The following is a 6,243-nucleotide window of genomic DNA, read 5'->3' on the forward strand; positions in this document are numbered from 1 at the left end:
CTCATGCTGCAGGAACACAGGGTTTGTGATGTGAAAATATTAATGGAACAACACAATTGTTAGATTCCAAAGACATCAGTGAATGAGGTTATTTCATGATGATTACAAAACCATCAACAGATAATCATCATCACCTGATCTCATTTCACTTTAGCTTTCTTTGCTGCTGCAAATGTGTTTGACAAACACACCATCACAGCGGCCAAAAAAAGACATTAGATATAACAGGAGTTAAGAGCCCAACTAATGGAAGCACTAACCACTGTTATGGTGACTTCAAATGAAACACATTAGAGTTAATCCTCTGTTAATTCTCAATAAAAACTTCTGTAGACAGGAGTGGGCCACCCAAGGGCCGTCATTCCACGCTGCATGTGGGCCAGATCCGCATTCGACAAGTGCCAGATGTGGGCCAGATCTGGGCCGGCACAATGTTGCTATGTGGGTATGAGACGCAAGTCAACAGATATTAGACAACAGTTAAACAAGGTTTCAGTAATGATGCCTTATTATGTACTGAATCATGACATTTGTACGGCAGTGTTTATCATCTCAAGTTGTATGTACCATGAGTTTAAGTTGGTGAAAAATGATTTTTCTTCTTCTTCTTCTTTTTGTTACAGTGAGTAATACAAGTGCAAAGCAAAATCAGCCTACGGGTATGTTTATAAACTGAGTATATGCAAGTTTCCATTTGATCCTTCATATAATAAATCTGAATAATACAATTTAAATCTCAGAGGTTTACAGGTTCAGAAAGTAAAAGTTCTCCTCAGTATTTTGTTCCAATCACCTGGATTTGCTAATTCAGACAGGAGAGAGAACTAATTAGTGAAATCAGCTGACTGAGTTCATGGGTGGAATAAACATATGGCAGGACTTTTACTCTTTGACCCCTGGATTACCCACCTCTGGTCAATTTTAAAAAGAGCAATTAAAATACTTTGTTGTTGTTGTTGTTGTTGTTGTTGAAGGAGGTGTAAGTGTCACCAGACAACAGAAGCTGAACTTGGTGCTGTGTGGAAGTGATGAAACACTGAAGGCCACTGTATCTAAATATATAAGAGGAAAAATGAAAAATCGTGTGATCAGTCTGGTGGAGCTTCCAGCTGTCAATCAGGAAGTGGAGGAAGTGTCAGAGGAGGAAGTGATGCGTCAGACTCTCCGCTGTGTGTCTCTCTGTGATCCTGGAGTTCATGTTTTTCTCCTCATTGTTCCTGTTGGTCCACTGACTGATGAAGACAAAACAGAAATGGAAGAGATCCAGAAGATATTCGGCTCAAGAATCAAAAACCACCTCATGGTTGTCATAATCCAAGTGAAGAGCATGATTAGCAATCTAAATATGTTACACACTTCAGTTACTAAGACTTCTATCCAGACATTTGGAGGTCATCATTTTATTTTAGAGAACCCCTCACAGGTTCCAGCTCTACTTCAGGATGTGGAGAATATTGTTCAAGAGAACAAAGGAAGTTTCTACACCACCTTCATGTACCTTCAGGATCGAGTAGAACTGGAGAAAAACAAACACAGAGATGAAATGGAGGAACTGAGAAAAAGTCAATCAACAGCAGGTATGAGTTCATTAAAGTCTGTGAACTATTAATATTACAATTTAAAATAATTTCACAGTTTCATTTTGTTTTTAATGTTAAATTTCAAACAAGTTTGTTTATATATCCCATTTCACACACAATGGTAATTCAAAGTGGTTTACAAAAAAAAAAAAAAAAAAAATCCTAGAATAATCGCAACAGAAGAAATAAAGATTACAATAGAATCAGAGTATACAAATTATTAACATGATTCCTGAATCACTAAGTTCGGGGTACTCATATCTGGAGTGGAACAAAATCAAGTCAGGGTCGCGATGTTACACTAAACCACTCTCTTCTATTGTCTCTTCATTCCCATGAGCCAATATGGCTTTAGTGCCCCCATAGCGTAAAACCCCAAAATGGGTCTGCCTCTGATGGCCTGTCGTCTCTTCACTCACTTATGAGTGCGAACCCATATCGCTCTCCTTTCTCTCAACCTTTTCTATCCAAACATCCCTAACCAAAAATAATCTTAACAACAAAGATAATTAAAAGAGTTATAAAAATAATTAAGAGTAAAAAGATGATACATAGATAAGATAAAGTGCAATCAGTGGGGCGTACAGTGGCACAGTGCTCAATCAGTAAATGCAAAGCTAAACAGATCCAGTCTGGATTTGAATGTGGCTCCTGTAGGAGCACATCTGATCTCTTCAGGAAGCTGGATCCAAAATAGCTAAAACAAGCTCTCCTTGCTTTAAGTGAACCCTTGGTATTTCTAACTGACTTGATCCTGTGATCTGTTTTTGTCCTGTGATGGTTTATATTCCATGAGCATATCTGCAATGTATTGAGGTCCTAGGCCGTTGAGTGATTTATATTCCAGTAACAGTACTTTAAAATCAATCCTAAATGCAAACAAGCACATTATGAAAGTTAAACTCCTACAGACAATCAGTAGATTAGCATGTAAACCATTCAAATAAAAATGATGAAGAAGTGTCACATGCCTGTCCTGTCTTGTTATGCACATGGGTGTTTTGTTATTTTGGGCCATGTGCTCGTGTCTATTGTCTAGCCCCTCCCATCTTGTTATCTGATTATTGGTTAAATTGTCCCACCTGTTTGTCTCGTTACCCTCCTTTGTTTGTTCCCCTATTTAGCCTCCTTGTGTTTGTAGTCTTGTGCTGGTTCGTTGTCCTTGTTGCATGTTCCTGGAGTTCTGAGTTTTGAATTGTACCTTGTCTGTCTGTGAATAAATTCCTCTGCATTTGAATCCTCGTCTCACATTCATCCAATCCGTGACAAGAAGTCAGTGTGGAGAGAAAGTCATTTTGTTCAGTTTCAAAAATAACAGAAATAAATCCACTCGGGTGCTCAGCCTCGCACATCAAAACACGAATTCAAAAATACAGTCCAAATGTGTGAAGTCTCTCTCTTCCTCTCCCAGGTTTGCAGGCCACTAATATCCTGTCTCTCCGCCAGTTACTGGAAATAGAGACAGTTTTAATCATCATGCACTTTATGACCTTCTCATTACAGCTTGTCTTCGCACTCATTCCCCTGCTGCAGACTTTATCACTCTTTGGGCCCTATTTTAACGATCTGAAACGCAAGTGTCAAAGCGCAAAGCGCAAGTAACTTTGTGGGCGGGTCTTGGCGCTGTTGCTATTTTCCCAGCGGGATAAATGACTCTTGCGCCAGGCGCAAATCTAAAATGGGTTGGTCTGAAGTAGCTTCATTATTCATAGGTGTGGTTTGGGCGTAACGTGAAATAAACCAATCAGAGCGTCATCTCACATTCCCTTTAAGAGCAGACGCGCTTTGTTCTAAAGCGGATTCCTATTATAACGGCGGATTTGCCAGACGCGCGCCAGGAGCGGTTCACAGCCAAGGAGAGCAACGCTCTCGTCAGGGACGTTGGGGATGGAGAAACCCACCCAAATTAACTTCGGTTAAAAAGGTGTATGATAATTTGGGTAAATGTGTAAGCTAGATGTATGCTTTTATATAAATTGTCTATCTATCTATCTATCTATCTATCTATCTATCTATATCTATCTATCTATCTATCTATCTATCTATCTATCTATCTATCTATCTATCTATCTATCTATCATAATAATGTATGATTTGCAAAAATGAAAACTGCTGCTTCTGTGTAGATGAGAGAATCAAAGTGTATGCGCGTTGTGCACACGCTACATTGATTATGGCCAAGCATGCGCCCTTAAAATAGCATATGAATAACATGCGCAACGCGCCACTGACTTTAAACTATTTTTTCCTGGTTAGTGGCGCAATTGTTTTCTAAACCTGCAAAATAGCATGAAGGAACGTTTGCGCCGGAACACGCCTCCTTTTTTGCGCTGAACCGCCCAGGGAGCGCAAGTTCATTCCCTAGTTTAGCGACGTGCTTCTGTGGAGGGAAAAGCGCGCTTTGCGCGAGTGCAAAATAGGAATGATACATGCGTCGGTGTACAAAGTCAATTGCGCTGGGTGCAAGATAGGGCCCTTTATCAGACTTTATCTTCGTCAGATAGCACATATGCTGTGTTTCTGTTCTTATGATAACAGGTGTCCCTAAAGGTTACACGGGGCAACTTTTTGAGCAATCTTGCTGGGCAATGCTGCAGAGCGATTGTTGCTTGGGAACTTTTAAATTGAGAATGGGCAACAAATTTCCAACAAATGGATAATTTAGATGGTTGCCCGCTGCCTGCATCATTGCCCAGAAACATTGTTCAAAAAGTTGTCCCATGTCCCGACAAAGCAGAATCCCTCAGATTTGGTCTCGGGGCACAATGGGGCACAGTGATCCAACCTGTCATGGAACAATAATGTATAGATAGAAAATCATAGAGGATAAGCATTTAGTGTGTGTGTTTCTAGAGAATTTCAATGTAATGACAGTTCCCTTTGTGGTTAGCAGGTGTAACACATGATGATGATCTAAGGATTGTGCTGCTGGGAAAGACGGGTGTTGGGAAGAGTGCAACGGGAAACACCATACTGAGAAGAGACACATTTGAATCAAAACTGACTTCACGCTCAGTGACCCGAGAGTGTCAGAAAGAAAAAGCTGAGTTCAACAGAAGACAGATAACTGTGATCGACACTCCAGGCCTGTTTGATACTGGAGTTGATAATGTTGAGACCAGGAAGGAGATTGTGAAGTGCGTCTCAATGGCGGCCCCTGGTCCACATGTGTTTCTGCTGGTGATTCAACTGTGACGATTCACTCAAGAGGAGAAAGATGCAGTGAAGATGATCCAGGAGAGTTTTGGAGACAAATCCAGAATGTACACCATAGTGCTGTTCACCAGAGGAGATGAACTTAGAGGAACAAGGGTTGAAGATTTTATCAAAGATGATGATAGTTTGAAGAACATTGTCCAGCAGTGTGGTCACAGATACCATGTGTTCAATAACAACGAGACTAAAGATCAGATGCAGGTTTCTGAGCTTCTTGAGAAGATTGACCGAATGGTGGCAGTAAATGGAGGAAGTTTTTACACCAATGAGATGTTCCAGCTGGTGGAGAAGAACATCAAAGAGGAACAAGAGAGAATCATAAAAGAAAAAGAAGAAGAGAACAAGAGAAAAGAAGAAGAGCTGAAAACCAAATATGAAGCTGAAATAGAACAAATGAAGAAAGACAATGAGAGAGAAATACAAGAGATTCAGAATGAACTGAGAAAAAGTGAAGAGGAATTTAAAAAGAGAGAAGAAGAGGTCAAGAAAGAGACCCATGAGAACCTTAGAAAAGAGATGCAGAGAAAACTGGAGGAGCAGAAGAAACAAATTGAAGAGGAGAATGAAAGAAAGGAACAATATTTAGGAAAACAACAACAGAACTTCATTGAATTCATGGAAGAAAAACACGAGAAGGACAAACAAGAGCTTCAGGAGAAAATTCTAAATGAAACTAGAAAAAAAGCAGAACTTGAATTTAGTGAAAAATTAATGAAAGAATTGTCAAAAGCTGTAGAAGAAGCTAAAGCAAAAGTACCAAACAGAGCAAAGCGAGCTCGTGACTGGGGTTCCTATGTTCCTGTTGTTGGAGCAGCTGCTGGAGGAGCTGTTGGTGGTAGTGAAGACATTGTGTATTACATTTGCAAAATACTAGCTAAAACTGATTCTTGAGATAAGGGACAAAACATGTTTTAGAAGTTCGAGGGGGTTCGCTATTTTCATCTTCCTGGTTTAAAATTTACATTGTGTCATGCACTATAGTACTTCTAAGACGCGTATGTGTCTCAATAATATTCATGAGACTGAGTTTTCTTATCCTATGAGAAGACACTCTCTTAATTATTCATAACACTGCATGGTGCTTTCCAATGACATACATGTCAAACTGTGAGACTGCGTAATAGATGAGATTCAAGGTTCCGGTGTTCTGAAATATTGTTTTGCATTTGAGAAACAGAATAAAAAGAGAACAATGATGTGATGTTACATTATTCACAAACGTGTATATGGACTGGAGAAGACTATAATTGGCATGTATAACTACAGTATATATTTGGCAAAAGTATGGGCATTTAATTACACATAAACTGTTTTGATTGTTCTGTCATTTCTTAATCATTTGCTCAGTCGGTAAATAATTTTAAAGAGTCTTTGTAAAACCTAAATTGAAGTCTTATTTTTTTTATATTAACAGGGAACATTCCCAACCTTTCTCACCAAAAAACAA

At 39.3% G+C, this 6,243-nt stretch overlaps 1 pseudogene across 1 annotated transcript; it reads left to right on the forward strand.

Moving 5' to 3' along the window:
• Positions 1-979: 979 nt before the first annotated feature.
• LOC311081610 (GTPase IMAP family member 8-like) lies at positions 980-5,948 on the forward strand (annotated as a pseudogene). Its single transcript has 2 exons — positions 980-1,577; positions 4,474-5,948. The product of its transcript is annotated as a GTPase IMAP family member 8-like (transcript).
• Positions 5,949-6,243: the final 295 nt, after the last annotated feature.

The sequence above is a fragment of the Abramis brama genome (assembly GCF_963993115.1).
Source record: "Abramis brama genome assembly, chromosome: 1".
In the NCBI taxonomy this organism is placed as follows: Eukaryota; Metazoa; Chordata; class Actinopteri; order Cypriniformes; family Leuciscidae; genus Abramis; species Abramis brama.